Genomic DNA, 18404 nt, shown 5'->3' with positions numbered 1-18404 from the left:
ACTCGCACCCCTGGAGCAAAGAAGCATACTTCATACTTCAAGCAGGAGGGTGTAAGTGGTAAAGTTGGTAGATATAATGGTAAGTCTAATTGGAAACCTGCTAAGTCACGTATTAATCGAAGAACCAAAGAACTTGTCACATGTTACCAATGCAAAGAAAAGGGACACTACTTTTATGAATGTCCAAAGAATCCACTTGCTACACACAAGACAGGTACCCAAGCAAAGAATGATACCAACAACAACGGAGGCAATGGAGGGAGAACCAATGGACATACCAATGGTAATAGTCAGCGCAACAACTCCGCACGAATTAACTACATTGATGATGGATCCCATGATAAACCTTTCAAGCAAGAGGGTGAGGATGAGGACAATGACACTGAAGATGCCGACTACACCCTTTCAGGTAAGTGTTATTAAGGTAAAAGTGCATCTTATTTTCGTACTTCTTTGTTACATATAACTGCACTATTACACGAAAAAGAACATAGTGTCTTATTTGATGATGGAAGCACCCATGATTTCATTTCGCAACGTTTAGTTGAAAATTTAGGACTTGCAACCATCAAAACAAAATATAAAGTCAAATCAGCTTTTCAAGAATCGAATCATAATTGTTTGCAAATGGTTAAGGATCTTGAGGTGACTTTAGGGCCATTAGTTGAGAGCTGTAATTTCTTAGTCGCTCATTTGCGTGAGCAAGATCTCATTCTAGGGATGTCCTGGCACATCGATCATAATGCCAAACCTGATTATCTTGAACGCACCATTACTGTGACTCAAGGCACTGAGACTATGACTCTAGAATGTGACAAGAATCTTCCCTCTTGGCCTATATTGTCACATACCCAAGCTAAAAGAGCTTTCCTCAAATGTGAGAAGACATATCTGGTTATGGTCAATAAGATTGAGGCTAGTCATAAGACTAAGAAAACTAAGCAAGAGCCTTTGGATCCTTTTCTAGCTACCTATGACAACTGCTTTATGAAAGACTTACCCCCTGGCCTACCTCAATCTAGACCTGAGGATCATAAGATTGACCTTATTCTAGGTAGTGCACCACCGTGTAAATCACCATATAGACACAATCCTACTGAGCAGCGAGAGATTCAATCCCAAATAGAAGATCTTTTGGCTAGAGGCCTAATTCGACCTAGTAGCTCACCATTTAGGACACCCGTTGTTCTTGTCAAGAAGAAAAATGGAACTTTTCGAATGTGCATCGATTATCGTGCCTTAAATAAAATCACTGTGAAAAATCGATACCCCATTCCGAGAGTTGATGATCTACTCGACAAGTTGAAAGGATCTACAATCTTTAGCAAGATCAATCTTGAGTCAGGATATCATCAAGTGAGAGTGATCAAGCCCGATATTTTCAAGACTGCTTTTAGAACCCAAACTGGTCACTATGAATTTCTTGTTATGCCTTTTGGATTGACCAATGCACCTGCTACATTTAGTCGGATGATGAATCGTATCTTTCTACCCTATCAAGACGTTGTGGTAGTTTTCTTTGATGATATCATGATTTATAGCAAGAGTCGAGAGGAACATGAGAAACACTTGGATCTTGTTTTCTCTCTTACGTGAGAACCAACTATATGCCAACCTGGAGAAAAGTTCTTTTTTCCAGCCTGAAATTGAATATCTTGGATACATTGTTTCAGCTGAAGGCATTTGAGTAGATCCAAAGAAGGTAGAAGTGATAGTAAACTGACCACAACCTAAAGATATCCATGAGTTACGATCTTTTCTAGGTCTCTGTAGTTTCTATCATAGATTTGTTAGAAATTTTGCACACAAGGCACATCCATTGACCAAACTACTGCATAAGACTCGTGCTTTCTCTTGGGGTGAGCAGCACACTTTAGCTTTTCAACGACTTAAGGGTGCAATGACGCACACACCAGTTTTGGCCATGCCAGACTTTACGAGACCCTTCTTTGTCATGGTTACTGATGCTAGTGGACACGGTTTTGGGGCTGTGCTCATGCAAGATAACCATCCAATTGCATTCGAGTCACGTAAATTAAAACCAGCAAAGCTAAACTATTCCACGTATGATAAAGAATTAGCTATTGTGGTGCATGCCCTTAAACTCTGGAAACACTATCTTATGGGTTCTGAGTTACTCATTAAGACTGATCACCAGAGTCTTAGACATCTCCTTACTTAGCCGGTGATCTCGGATCGGCACATTAAATTATTAACAATTTTAAACCGATGATCCAATATCAACCAGGCAAAGACAATGTAGTTGCCGATGCACTGAGCCGTCGACCTAGCATAAATAATATCTCAGTCATCGAGGGAGACCCAGACAAATTTATACACATATTACAATTTGCCTACAACAACACTAAGCAATCTGCTACAGGCAAATCTCCATTCCAAATTGTCTATTGAAAGACCATTCCTACTCCATTGACCCACCTTAAGCACCAAGTAGAGGCTGCTGATCGATTTAATAAAGATTTCTCTAGCAAAAAGAATATCAAGCATGCTCAAGTTGTGTATACCGCATGTGCAAACAAGGGTAGAAAGAAAGTTGTATTTGCTAATGGTGACCTAGTCATGTTACATATTGAGAAGCACAGACTTAAGAGAATTGAGACACACCCTGTAGTTAAGTTTTCCCCTAAATCCTATGGTCCCTTTAAAGTTTTGGAGCGCATTAATGACAATGCCTATGGCTCGAATTACCGCCCGATTGGAAAATTCATAATTCTTTTCATGTGCACCTCCTGAATTCAACCTTTCCATAGAGACCCACCAGTTCGACCTATTTTAGACGATGCACCGTTGCTTTAAGGAGAGACCCAGCTCTTAGAGCCAGACCAGATCATTGATCAACAAATCACTCAAACGAGACGAGGAAACTCGTATCCTATTTATCTTCTTACATTTAAGAACCACCCCGTTGAGGATGCTAAGTGGATGCTCGAGCGATATTTTTGCCAGTACCTTGATTTATTGACTACTTTTTTGTCCTGCAATTGAGGGCAATTGCGATTTCAAGCAAGAGGGATGTTACGAGAATTGGAATGATCCCATTAATTTAATCCTTCAGTATTTCGTTTAGTGAGATCCAGCATTTTTGTCGTGCAGTTGATGCATGTGTGCTCGTTGTTTCGTAGTGATGCATGTGTGCTCCTACATGGCTAGATATATGGCTGTGGGTTATATGAGTGTGTAGTATTGTGTGCACCACTTACGCGATGACGTTATGTGTAGCATGTGTGCACCATCCGTATGATATTATTCATGTGTAGCATCAGGTGCACCATGAGATGGTATATGTCGCATGCGTGCACCATTCATCTGTGATTTATTGATTTTGCATTGCTATAATACTGAAAGTTTGATTGATTGAGGTGATTAATTCCAAGGTTATCTTATGCTTGAAATATTTCATTACTATTGATCGTGAGTTTAGGAGGGTTGTTGGCCTTTTAAGTGGGCAATCCTTATATAAGTGCTCTACCCCACACCCATTACATGGAAGTGCAACTGGCGTGGAGCTTTGGCAAGAAGGGATATTTTGGTTTGGACATTTCACTATTCTGTGCGGTCCCTAACACCGGTGGCATTGAATGGGACCCATCTCAGTGCCTTTGCTTGGGCACTCAAGGACTCAATGTGCGCCTTAATAAGATAGCACTACAATGGACGTGGTCTCTATGTTATGCCATTTATGTCACCATTTCTAGCTTTGAGATTTGGAAGGTAGGTCATGTTGGTTTATATAAGAGTTGGGTTGGGATGAGCTTTCATCTTGTTGACGGTAATCATTCACCATGGAGTTTGAGTTGTAACAATCCCATTCTTGCATCTCTTATATTACCATTTGGTTGTTCGAGGTCACCTTGGGTAGCAACGCTTGTGGCAACAAGACTAGAGTGGTAGTGGGGCTTCATGGACTCTACACGTCCCTTCATATCTCTTATATAACTTGTTGTTCGGGGTCACCTTGGGTGGCGATGGTTACTGTAACAACACGGGAGGTGGTAGTGGGGCTTCAGGAACTCTATACGTCCCTTTGTGTGAAGGATTCATGGTTTGGGCACCTTTTTGATTGGTAGCATTGGGTGGTGGTGGCAAAGCAAGAGTTTGCTTTGGAAATCATGTGGTGTCGTGATTTCCTAGCCTTTGACAATGTGCATAGTAGAGAGCCGGTTTGGCCCAAGGTTGTAGACATTTAGTGCTTATGTAGTTTTGCCCATACATTGTCCACTAGACCAAATCCCTCCTAGGATATAAGTGAGGGTTACTGGGACCCTCCCTTCCTACCCCTAGGTTTAGCTATTGATTCATCTGATTGATAATGTTTGCACTTAGCTTGTCCATAGTCATCCCGACTGTGGTAGTCTTAGCACACCTTGGGATCTTTTGCTCTCGTGGTGGTAGTGGGGAGAGATACTTCTAAGGGGCTGCAGTAGACACTACATCATCCACTGGTGTTTCCTCCATAGTCATCCTAGCTATGGGGGTCTTGGACTCCTTGCGGTCTTTTGCTCTCATGGTACTAGTAGGTAGATACATTTCTAAAGGGGCTATAATGGACACTACATCATCTGCTGGTGTTGTCTCCATCATATTGTCCTACAAATGGATAGCTTGCTTACAACATAGTTTGAATAATGTAGGTGTTTTACAACCAAATGGTCATGTAGTTTGGGGTTTTGGAGGCCAAAGAAGAATTGAGGCAACAACTGCATGTCACTGAATTTCTCATGCGTCTCGAATTTGGAGTTCAGATGCTTAATCTTTGTCATATAGTTCCTCAAATTTCCCCATTTGTTTTGGCTAATGTGATAAAACTATGTGATGGGGCTCCACTAGGGGGAAGTAAAAGCTTTCGTCAACATGGCGAAGCTAACCATCTTTGCTCGGGAGGTTCACCTCAAAAAAATTTAGTGTACCACATACATTCTGTTCTTCATATGCTTCTTTGTGACTTTAGTAGTCTCTTTTAACACTCAGTTTGCACGTTCTTCGTTGGCTTTATGCATGTCGCACATGTTGCGCATGTACTCAAGTTCCTGCTCAAGGTCCCGTGCATGATGTTTCCATGGATCCATTGAATCTGGTTCATGCATAGGTTCCTTGTCCTCAATTGATATAGGTGGCTTCCAAGTTGTTGTCACTTGGCATAGAGCATCTTCAATCTCTTGACGTTGTTGCTTCTCATGCTGATAGCGTTCTCGCCATTCTTCCTCAGTAAGTGTCATCAGTGTTGAACTTCTTCTTGACTGATGGTGATCGTTTTCCACATCCTCATCATGATGTAGATCTTTAGGATAACCTATCTCTAATGGAATATGCCTTCCAGACATAGTTAAGTATGTGCACGGTGCAAAGAAATCATCACTATGAAAGGAAATACACACAAACACAAGACTTATCTCAATTCGGTTTCCAAGCTTTGAAAGCGGCTATTTGTCGAATAGTATCTCTGTGGGCTCTCGAACTCACACGATTCTAACAAGTGAATCCACGTTGCAAGGTACAAAGCAAAGCTCGTGTCCGATAGCACTTGTAGAGACTGCCTCTTGCTCTTATGAAACACTTGCTTTTGAGATTCTCCTCTTCCAAAATCCGGTGGGTTGCTCCCTTGTTTGCACTTTTGCCTTGAAGGATATCTTTATGACTAGGAAGTTCAAAGAATAGAGCAACAAAGTGACTTGACCTAGTAGATAGTCACCAATTGTTAAGGGGACTTGAGCTAGAATAGTACCGGGATGGGACCTCCCGGGAAGTTTTAAGAGCAATCTCCCAAGGCTTCCTCGCGTGCAACCAACGGTGCCTTCAGTGCCAGGTATGCCAAGGACTATGCCTTGGTCACCGCCTTTGTCATACGCTTGGAGGAGCTAAGGCGCGGGTGTGCGTTCACAAGCTTCGACCTATCTACGAACGGCTGCTTTTGCTGCGATTTTTTTTTCACCGCATGTTTTCTTGCCTACGAACCGTTCTACGCTGTTCGCTTTTGCTGATTCGAACTTCGTTGCGCTCTTGCAGGCTTCGACCTATCTACGTACGAATGACTTCTTTAGCTGCGATTTTTTTTTCACCTCATGTTTTCTTGCCTGCGAACCGTTCTACACTGTTCGCTTTTGTTGCTTCAAACTTTGTTGCGCTCTTATGCGCGGTGTTCGCAATCTAATGCGTGCTGTGGTTTCTTGTTCGAGGACGCGGGGTGCGTGTGCTTCCCGTGCTATGGACGCCGAACCCTGGCTCTGATACCACTGTGACGGAAAATGCTTACGGAACTTGCAAATTCTTGAAAAACACAACACTCTTCAAAAATACACACAAACTCTCAAAACTCACAAACGGGGTGTGTGTGCTTCCCGTGCTATGGATGCCGAACCCTGGCTTTGATACCACTGTGACGGGAAACGCTTACAGAACCTACAAATCCTTGAAAAATACAGCAACACTTCGAAAATACGCACAAACTCTCAAAACTCACAAATGGAAGCGACAAAGCAAGCGTGCTGGGTACAATCTCCCCCCATAAGAGTGGTGCTCTCCTTCCACCTCCTATGCATTTATGTATATTTCTCAAAAAGCTTCCGAGCAAAAATCATACAAAAGCCTCTGTGCTTTCCTCCATGCACCATTTTACAAAAAGCCCATCCACCTTCTAGAATAGCTGGCTTTTTCTAAAAATAAAGCTTTTTCTAACTTTACTTTATACACTTAGCCAAGCCACTAATCTTTCAAAATTCAAATATGTACATAAGCTTTTGTAATATAAAAAATTAAGCATAAGCCTTATTCATCCCCGCATCATTGGAGTTGCATCTATGCGCACAAAATATGACGGATCATTGCCTGATCAATTACTCTTCCCCTGGATTCACACGATCAATAGTAATGAAATATTTCAAGCATAAGATAACCTTGGAATTAATCACCACAATCAATCAACCTTTCAGTATTATAGCAACGCAAAATCAATAAATTACAGATGAATGGTGCACACATGTGACACATACCATCTCATGGTGCACCTGATGCTACACATGAATAAAATCGTACGGATGGTGCACACATGCTACACATACCATCATCGCATAAGTGGTGCACATAATGCTATACACTCATACAACCCGTAGTCGTATATCCGGCCATGTAGGAGCACACATGCATCACTACAGAACAACAAGCACACATGCATCAATTGCGCGACAAAAATGTTGGATCTCACTAAACTAAATACTGAAGGATTAAATTAATGGGATAATTCCAATTCTCGTAACAGTAGTTCCTCTCATCTAGATACGGTGGAGCAAGGATCGATCAATCAATCATATGAAGAAAAAGGTTGTGTAACTTGGTAATGGAAGGGATAAAACGATCATCAAAAGTGGACACCGAAACATATCATCATAATCATCAAGAAGAGAGTCCTTAAAAGGAGGGCCAATTGTCTTCCAAACACAGAAACCTGAATCGATAAGGGTAGAGGGAGAGATTAGACCATCAACACCTAAGGTTCTTTGTGAAATTCCCAATCCCCTAATTGAGAAAAATAGTTTAATCAACGATCAGCACATATATGCAATTGTCAAGTAAAAACTGAGCAATGATTGAAAGAAAGTAGGAAGTAAAAACTATCCACTCCTATTATGCCTTGATTCCCCCACCTCAAAAGCCAACGCACCTACCAAGTAGGCTATAGGAAGAGGAATAACTTTCAAAGGGAATCGACCCCTAACCTGATTTATTCAATCAAATGCTTGAAGAGGATCTAGCTATCCGAGGTTGAGGGAGAAGACAACTTGTTGTGGGGGTTAAAGGCCACTATGCCTTAACCTCGATTATGTATAATACTCAAACACACACACACACACACACATATATATATATGGATGACATAGAAGATTAGGGTGTTTTGCGCCCACAAAAACTTGTGTGGCTCTCTTCTAACTCTCCCTCTCTCTCACCCTCTTCCGTTCCACTTTCGTTGAGAGCACTCTCAATTGGTATTAGATCTCGAGCTGTCTATCTGATGCTTGTGGGTGGTCTAGCTAAGCCCGTGTGTGTGTCTAGAGCTTGTAGTCTACTACTATAGCTCTGTGGGAGGATAGAGCAAGCCTGTGGTTGTTTGAGCTTCTTGGGTGGTATTAGAACCTTATAGAAGCCTATAAGTGGTTTCTGGAAGTCTTTGAGGGGTTTTTTGCAAGCCTGTAGGTTGAGAGAGAGTTTGAAATGACTTGCAGAGGCAACCATTGCATGCTTTTGGTAACCATTGCACTCTGAGAGTTTGAAAACCCCTTCATTCTTGAATTTGGGATCATTTCATTGGATTTCTGACTCATTGTCTCTACTTCCATATTTTTCTATCATTGTGTTGGAACTCAAGTTTGAAGCAACCATTCGTAGATCTATAAGTTTTGTTGGACTCAGGAGGTCCTAAAACTTCTTTGTTGCTCATCATTTGCACTCCAGTGGTGTTTTCAAATAGACCGGTTTGCAAAAATGTTTTTTAATTAGTTTGTTGAGCCCTGTGATTGGGACCACGGTTTTCAAAATTGTCTGTTTCATTTGCGTTCCAGAGGCCCAAAAACCTCTACCTACTAGCTCTTGCACGATCCCATGGAGATTTGGAGAAGTTTCATCTCTTTGACACGTCGAATCATTTGTTTCTCTGTCAACAATACGTTCAAAGGTTCAAACCTTTGATTTTTTTATTACAAGTCAATGCAAGGGTTGACTCCTCGTTTCCCATTCATCGGTTGGGATTTTGGAGTCCTAGCAGAAGAGAGATATTTACAGATTGTCTTACTGAGTCCGATTATACAGTGAAACCCATGATTTGAGGCATCTCATGTCCTATTTTCAGTATCGGTCATTGTCTTGGGGCCATAATTTTTGGGACATATCTTATGCAAATCACTCTGGTTGCAGTTTGAGTTGTGTGTACTCATTCGTGGTTTGCATTGAGTTATAGTAGATGCATTATTGGACATTTGGATGCATTGCGATCCTTTTTGGATGCGCTGATAGACCCAGATTGCCTTGTGGGATGCTATTTTGATGGACGCTTTGCACATGGATGCTATTTTATAATGAGGGGTAGCTTTTGACACATTGCAATTGATGCACTGATTGTGCTATGCTTTCTTGGATGAGACATTGATGATGCTTATGGCCATTGACGATGTTTATGCTTGAGGCATTTGGCTCTTATTGGCATTGGGTTTGCCATTGTTTTCTCATTGCAGGTTGACATTTTCTTTTGGGCCAGATTTGCCCATATGAACACAGTATATGCACATGAGCCAGATTTTGATGCTTTGAGCTTTGAGTTTTTTGGGAGTGATATTACCCTCCATTGTGACAGACATATTTGGGTACATATGATATTTAGTGTGATTCTCTCTTGCAGGCACTAGCATTTGGGATTTTGATTTATTTGCATCATGGCATCCTCTTTCATGTTTGAAAAGGAGTTTTTCAGTATTAAAAAGTTTGATGGAATAAGCTTTTATTCTATGGAAAGGACAGATAAGGGATGTGCTTATTCAAAATAATCAAATTAGACCCTTGGAAGGGATTGCAGCTAAGCTTGCAGTTATGTCTGAGGATGATTGGAATGAGTTGGATGCATTAGCAAAGTCTACTATTAGACTTCATCTTGCAGATTCAGTTTATTTCACAGTAGTAAATGAGCTGAATATGAAAGATTTGTGAAAGAAATTATATGTCACTTATGAGAAGGAAACTACCTCTAATCAAGTTAACCTCATGAAGAGGTTGTTGCTTCTCACTTGAATAAATTCAATATTATTTTCAGCTAGTTTTAGGCTCAGAAGCTGAATTTTGATGCGGAGACTAAGGCAATATTCCTCTTGTGTTCATTGCCATCCTCATGGGATAAATCCATAGAGTTGTCAGTAACTCTGCACCTAGTGGAATACTGAAGTTTGATGATGTTATGGGTAGCTTATTGGCCAAGGAGATTAAACAGAAGTCTATGGAAGGCAACAAGCAGGATGTAACCTTAAATGTGCAAAGGGACAGATCACAGTTTAGGGGGAAGTACCAAGAGAGAGGGAAGTCTCATAGCAAATGCAGGGCAGCGAACATTAAGTGTTACCATTGTGGCAAGAAGGGCCACATGAAAAAGAATTGCTACATCCTCCATGAGAGAAAATGGGATGTTAGATTCTCTTTGATTTGGAAAAAAAAGATTCTTAAAAAAAATGTCCACTCTCTTGTGGTTAATTCTCCATAAAGCTATTTGGACCAACTGCAAGAGCTTGAGTATTGGTAAGCGAGATGGAACTTGCAAAGCTTGTCTTTGGATAAAAGAAGGCATTTTTCATGTATTCATTACCTCCCCCCCCAGAGCTAGGAAGGTTTGGAAGGTGATTCAGATATCTCTAAGGGAACCAATCAATTGGAAATCACTTTTATTGGGAGATGCACTCAAGATACCTAATGAATCTGGAAGTTTTGTCTTCAAGCTAGATCTTCCTCCTTAGAGAAGATTATTTTGTTCAACTGGAACTTCGTTATACAAATCATACGATTATAATATAATCAAATATTTCTTTGCCCAAAAAAAGAAGAAGGACTGCTAAGAGCAAAATAATAAGAAAAAGAATGCAAATTAGGATACAAATAAGAAGGAAAAGAGTCCAAGGGAGGACAAGGAAAATTGAAGATCAAGGAGATCAATGCAGTCACTGATAATAGTGACAATGTCATTCTTTTCATGTCCTGCAAAGTTGCTTACTACTTTAGATGATGAGTCCCAAATCAGATGAGGAGAGGGCCATTTATGATGGCCAAGGTTCCTTATGCAGCAGCGGTTGGGAGTCTTATGTATGCTATGATAGCTAGTAGACCGGACATTGCATTTACGGTGAGAGTTATTAGTTGGTATATGGCCAATGTAGGAAAGAGGCATTGGGATGTAGTTAAGTGCATCATGAGGCACATGAAGGGTACCAAGGAGATCTACATCTGCTTTGGCATAAGAGAGATGAGTGTACTTGGGTATACAGATTCAGACTATGCATGGTATGTGGATAGCAAGAGATCCACTTCTGGGCATTTGTTCACCTTTACACATGGTGCAATGTCGTGGATGTCTCGCTAATAGAAGTGTGTTGCTTTGTCTACTACAGAGACCGAGTATGTTGTAGCCACAGAGGGTTGCAAGGAGGCTATATGGTTTGATCGGCTAGTGGGAGATTTGGGGATTCATACAGGTGTACCGACATTGCATACTGATTCCATGAGTGCTATTCAGCTAGCACCGAATCAGGTCTTTCATGCAAAGACTAAACACATTGAGACCAGGTACCATTTCATCAAGGAGGTACTTGAGGACAAGCACATAGAGCTCGTCAAGGTTCATACAGATGATAACCCTGTAGATATGCTGATGAAGAGTCTACCTAGTCAACGGTTTAAGTATTATCGTGTATTGATGGGCATTGGATAGTATGCTCACTAACTACTCGCACTAACTACTCTCCCTTAAAGGGGCATTGGCCTTTAAGTGGGAGGTTGTGGGGGTTAAAGGCCACTATGCATTAACCTCGGTTATGTACAATACTCAAACACATATATATATGGATGACATAGAAGATTAGGGTGTTCTGTACCCACCAAACCTTCTGTAGCTCTCTTCTGGCTCTCCCTCTCTCAACCTTTTCCGCTCCGCTTCTATTAAGAGCACTCACTTGTCCTGTCAATCTCAAGAGCCAGTATAATCACAAGTGGGCTACACAAAGGGACTCAAAGACATAGCAGGACTCGCCACTTTCTTGTCCCCACTGAGGTGAAGATGCCCATAAACAAATTGTTGAGAGGATGTCGAACCCTTAGGGGAGATCTCTCTAAACTGAATGAATGGGCGGCTTTCTATGGTTCTAAATTTTGTATAGGGTCCTCACCAACTTAGTGTATTTTTGGAGAGCTGGAGTCAATTGAATTGGGTTAAGAAGGGCTAGATAAAATAACATAGTTAGTTATCTTAAGAATGGCTATGTTGCTTCTTTTTTTAGCAGTTCAAAATGGCTTTGGCAATTAAGGATCATCCCCTTTGAGTGATCCAAAACCAACCTTTGTATTTGAAAAGTTGGACAACTTCCTTTGACCCTGAGGCTTCTTAAGCCTCCAAAAATCTAGTGGGTCAATCTTCCAAATCTCCCTCTTGCCTTCTGTGGCTAGGCAGACGCAATATGCTTGAGTTTGGGCACATTGATTGGGACCGAGCAAGAGAAATTCATTCAATCGTGGGCACACCCATAAGTTTTTGTTCTCTTGGACTTGGGTTAGGAGCTCCCGATCAAATTGTTGATCTATTGCAAAAATCTGCACCAAAACCTAGTCTCTTCGACACAGCTAGGATAAAATCCCAACGCACCTGATCGTAAGCCTTATCGAGGTCTAGACTGAAGAGAATACAACTTTGTTTAGAGGTCACTGCATAATCAAGCATAGAACTAACATTGAGAATATTCTCAAATATTTCTCTACCTTTCACAAATCCTGTTTGCTCTTTGTCAACAATCTGCATAGTTGTCTCCTGGATTCTCAATGCCATGGCTTTGGAAATTATCTTATAAGAGGGATTGAGCATGGTTATGGGGCGCCAGTCCCCAACCTGCAGCCTATTTTGCCTCTTAGGAAAAAATTTAACTAAGCCAGTATTAACATCAATTGACAGAGCCTCTTTTTTAGCTGATGTATTTGTCATATCAGCTAAGACTTTGCCCATTACATTCCAAAAGCATTCAAAGAATTCAGAAGTTAACCCATCCAACCCGGGGACCTTTTCTTTTTCATTTTGGATAAGGCAATTCTCAACTCTTCTTGAGTAAACTTAGCATTATTCTTTGGGCATCTGTAATCCTAGGTTGTAGGCCTTTAAGACAATCAGTGAGGGCCTGAATCCAACCTTCATCTTGAGGGACCCCTGGACTCACCAAATCTTTCAAGTGATTTAAAAATATATTTGCAATATGCCAATATCTGGTCTCCATGAAGCTGTTTTTATCCAAGGCCCGGTCAATGCATTCCCTCTGATATTTTCTTTTCACAGATTGGAAGAACAATTTGGTAGGGCACTCTCCCATTTTTAACCAGTTCAGTCTATGGCACCTTCTTGCTTTGTCAGCCAGCTCCAGTTCTCTCCTCTGCATTTCCTCTTCAATCTCCGAGTGGAGCATGATGCAGACAAGGTCATTTGGCATATCATTTATACATACTGTTAGAGCAGCTGTAAAAGAGATTAGCTCTTTTAGTTTCCAATTATGTGACTTAACTTTCCTATCGCACAGTCTAGCAACTGCAACCACAGCTCTTATAGATTGATTCCATCTTACACAGGGGTCATCATACTGGCTGCTCACACTGACCGAATCAAGTATTTTGTCGTTCGGTGGTCTGTCCTCAAGGCATCTCTTACGACGATAAGCCTCTGGCATTTCTTCTTCCACCCCTTGAACTGAAACAGTGGGGTAACTGTCACTAGAACTTTGTTGAGACTCCCTAAGCTGCATATTACCCTTGTGCTCTTCGTTCAGCCTCTTCATCCAGCAGTTTGGTCATCAATCTCAGAAAAACCTCCGGCAAGCTTCTTAGCAAGAGTTTCTGCATATGATGGAAGGCTCGGCTCACTATCAGATCCATCTTCAAAGACCCGACTAGCAGAGTTCCCCGGCTGCTCACCTAGCTCACCCGTAACACTTTCTTTTCCTTCGGACATCTCTTCCCACGGCTCCTCACCCTAACATTCTGACCATCTTGGGTGTTTCACCCTGAGGACACCCCTCCGCACACGACTCGTTAGCAGCTCACTCATACACCAGCTAGCCGTTAGCAAGCTCACGCGAGATGTCGCTTTTCCATCCACAAACTGCCACGTTCGTTTTAACACACTAGTAACATGACGCGTCGTAGACGGGCTAGAGACCCGCTTTGTTGGGTCTCGAAGTTGCAATCCTAGATTGCATTTCATAAAATGGTTTCATTTATAAATCTCAAACTCTCAGGAATTGTAGAAAATTTGCGAAAAACATATACATGCATACCAACACCAGTGCGAGTGCACACACATATTCAAGAATTTTCAGCTGTTTTTCATTAAACCAAAACTCCAAATGCACACACACACACATTTGTTTAAATATATAGTTATATATAAATATACATATTTTTGTTATATATATATTATTTGTTTGTTTTTTTATATAATATATATATAGATATAAATATATACTCTCTCTCTCCACCTCTCTCTCTCCCTCCTCCCCCATCTAACTCTCTCACTTTGTCCTCTCCTCTCTCTCTCTCTCGCTCTCTCTTCCCCCCCCTCTCTCTCTCTCTTTCTCTCCCCCCCCCCTCTCTCTCTCTCTCTCTCTCTCTATATATATATATATATATTTGTCTGTTTATATAATATATATAGATAAAAATACTCTCTCTCTCTCTCTCTCTCTCTCTATATATATATATATATATATAGTTTGTTTGTTTGTTTATATAACATATATATATATAAATATATAAATATACTCTCTCTCTCTCTCTCTCTCTCTCTCTCTCTCTCTCTCCCCCCCCCTCTCTCTCTCTCTCTCTCTCTCTCTCTCTCTCTTTGCCTCCCCTCTCTCTCTTTCTTTCTCTCTCTACGCCCCCCTCTCTCTCTCTCTCTTGCTCGCTCTCTCTCCCCCCTTCTCTCTCTCTCTCTCTCTCTCTCTCTCTCTCTCTCCCCCCTCTCCCTCGCTCTCTCTCTCCTCCCCCCTCTTAATCTCTCTCTCTCATTGTCCTTTCCTCTCTCTCTCTCTCCTCTGCCCCTCTCTCTCTCCTCCTCTCTCCCCATCTCTCTCTCTCTCTCTTCACTCTCTCTCCGCCCCCCCTCCCTCTCTCTCTCTCTCCCTACTCTCACTCTGTCCTCTCCCTCTCTACTCTGTCTCTGTCTCTGTCTCCCTCTCCTTATCTTTCTCTTTCTATCTCTCCTCTCTCTTATCTCCCTCTCTCTCTCCTATCTCCCTCTCTCTTTCTTATCTCTCTCTACTCGCCCTCCTCTCTCCCCCCCCCCTCTCTCTCTCTCTCTCTCTCTCTCTCTCTCTCTCTCTCGTTCTCTCTCCCTCTTCTCTCTCTCTCTCTCTCTCTCTCTTTCTCGCTCGCTTTCTCTCTCTCTCTCTCTCTCTTTCATCCCCCTTTCTCTCTCTTTCTCTCTCTCTCTTTCTCACTTGAGGGGGATCCAATTTCCCACACAACAAAGATGACAATAATCTAGGCTACAAAGATTTGATCTTAGGACTACCCTTTCGTAGGGATAATCCCATACTATTAGTCTAGGCTAAATCAAGCATTGTAAAGGAGAGAGAATGCATGATCTGATTAAAAACATGTATGGAAGTATAGTATGTAAGATGATTGAGGCAGTTAGGAATGTGTTGCTATTGTAGGAGATGAGGATACAAGTTTTACCAATAACGTTTGTCTCCAACCGCGACCTTACCATGACACACTCAATAAACCCTGATGTACTCATGGTGCGGGTAGATTTCACCCCTTATCCTTGAGAATAAAAATCTCCCCCAAACCCCCACACCCCCCCCCCTCTCTCTCTCTCTCTCTCTTCTTGCCCTCTTTGTTAAATTTGGTTTGACTTTCCCTTTGTTGTTTTTGCCTGATTGTGGCTTTCTCAAAAGTTGGCTGTTTGATTTCAATCATCCCCTCAATGAGGAAAAACAATCTCACCCCTTAACCCCAAGCATAACAGATCCTTCTCTCTCTCTCTCTCTCCCCACCCCTCGGGAGATGCCATGTGCTCTCCCTATGCAGATGTACTAGATGGGTATTTTGTTAAAACATAGACGAGTTGGTCTCCCATGGACATTAATAGTCTCTCTCTCTCTCTCTCTCTCTCTCTCTCTCTTTGTGTGAGGGGGCAAGGGGCATGAATTTTTTGGGAAACTACCTGTCCTCGATCAACATCACATGGTTGCTCATCTAGCAGAATTGTTGAGTAAGCTCGCATAGAGACAAGCCAAGTGGTGCCTATGGTTGAGGGGGTCTTGAAACCTAAATTTTGATTTTTTTAAAATAAAGACATATTACGATCCACCGATCTTGAGACCCGGCGGAGCGGGTCTCTAACCCGTCGTAGACGGGTCATGGTACTCGTTTTTAAAAAAACAAGTATTTTGACTTGTCTCCAACGGGTTAATAATAGATGGGTAAAGATTTCTTACCACCATTTGTTTTTTGGCCTACCGAGGGCATGGTTCATGGGTTAAGAAGAGAAATTCGATTTCCACTTTTTCATCCCTCTCCTTCTCTCTCTCTCTCTCTCTCTCTCTCTCTCTCTCTCAACTTGAATCCCCCCCCCTTCTCTCTTTCTCTCTCTTTCTCTCTCTCTCTCTCTCTCTCTTTTGCTTCTTCTTATTCTCTCTCTCTCTCTTTCAACTTTCAATTTCCCAAGTAGGCCTAATGAATCCTATTCAACTTGTTCACCCACTAAAGCTATGGACTCATACATAATCTTTGGTTCCTCACATGTTAAACTAAAATGAACTATTTTCTCAAACATTCTCATCACCACCTCTTACTTCATTTGTTTTGTCCTTCCCTTTCTACTTACTCTCCTCTCTTCCTAGATCTCTCTGCACCCTTTGCTCTCTACCTCTCTCTAAATTCCCCTCATTATTTCATGATACCGGCCACCTTGCCTCTAGTCTCTCTCTCTTCATGACCTTCACCCCTTGCAACAATTTCTCCCCTCATCGGCACTCCGGCTCATTATCCCCTTCTCACCTCCACTCTCCTCGTATATATTATAAATATATATAATATCTTATATACTATGATATATTATACAATATAATATATAATATGTAATATAATACAATATATCATATTAAATATATACTATACTCTCTATATTATCTTTTATATAATATTATAAATATGTATATCCATCCCCGTCTCTCACTCTCTTTTTCTCTCTCTCTCTCTCTCTCACTCTCCACCCCCCCTCTCTCTCTCTCTCTCTCTTTCTCTCTCTCTCTCTCCTCTCACCCCTCTGTCTCTGTCTCTGTCTGTCTGTTTGTCTCTGCCTCTCTCTCCTCCTCTCCTCCCCCCTCTCTCTCTCTCCCCGCATGCTACACTGTGTTATCTACCATGTGTCCGTCCAATTGCCTATGCTATACATCGTCTCTCTGGTGCACATGCGTGTGCTCTTTTCTCTCTCTCTCTCTCTCTCTCACTCTCCACCCCCCCCCCCTCTCTCTCTCTCTCTCTCTCTCTCTCTCGTTGTGCACACCTTCTCTCTCTCCCTCCCTCCCTTCCTCTCTCTCTCCTCTCTCTTCTCTCTCTCCTCTCTCTCTCTATCTTCTCTCTCTTTTCTCCCCCCCTCTCTCTCTCTCTCTCTCTCTCTCTCTTCTCACTTTTATCTCTCTCTCTCCTCTCTCTTCTCTGTCTCTCTCTCTCTCTTTTCTCTCTGTCTCTCTCTGTCTCTCTCTCTCTATCTATCTATCTATCTATCTCTCTCTATATATATATCTTCTCGCTCTTGTCTCTCTCTATTTCTCTCTTCTTTCTCTCCCCCTCTCTCTGCCTCTCTCCTCTCTCTCAATCTTCTCACCCTTGTCTCTCTCTATCTCTCTCTCTTTCTCTCTTTCTATCCGTGAAACCAGAAAGGTAATTCTTTTCACACAAATTCACCACTTAATCAATTGGAGAAGAAAAAGCAAAATCACACCACGAAAACGACAGCAGACTGGGTACAATCTCCCCCCCCTAGATGAGTGGCTCACACTCCCTTATCTAGAGTATTTATGATATTTCATAAAAGCACCAAGGAGCCAAAATTATCCCTCTCATCCAAAAATGAGGGATTTGCTTTACATAGCCATCTTTGGTCCCAAAATGAATTATGTCCTCAACAAAATATATTGCTCAAACTTGCAATAATAAAACAAATACAAAATTGGCCCATGGCCATATATAATGCGCTGTGTGACACCTCGATCGGTACCCTCGCACTAACTCCAATCCTCGCTATGAGTTCTTCACCTGTACTCAAGTCGCCAATTACATTAGTTATTAACAATCGATTGAACGAATCACCGAATCAACCGATCCCAACATAACCGTGCTCAAAGCACAATAATCAAGCACAACACCAATAACACTAGCGACATCAGTATTAACATGGAAGCACCCACAATACCGACCATCTAGCATGGTAAAACACAAGCTAGTCAGGCATCCCTAACTAACCACACAAAGTATCCACTAGGACCCTCGCCGCGTCCGGTGCGCTCCTATGGAGTACTTTGCCATAGTCACACTTGACTAAAGTAATAATATCCAAAGCAAATCAGAAAATATAATTTCCGTAACATCCCTCTTGCTTGGAT

This window comes from Dipteris shenzhenensis, chromosome 1 (genome assembly GCF_047967505.1).
Source record: "Dipteris shenzhenensis isolate YYH24624 ecotype China chromosome 1, Dip_SZ_1.0, whole genome shotgun sequence".
Lineage (NCBI taxonomy): Eukaryota > Viridiplantae > Streptophyta > Polypodiopsida > Gleicheniales > Dipteridaceae > Dipteris > Dipteris shenzhenensis.
This window is presented reverse-complemented; position numbering follows the sequence as displayed.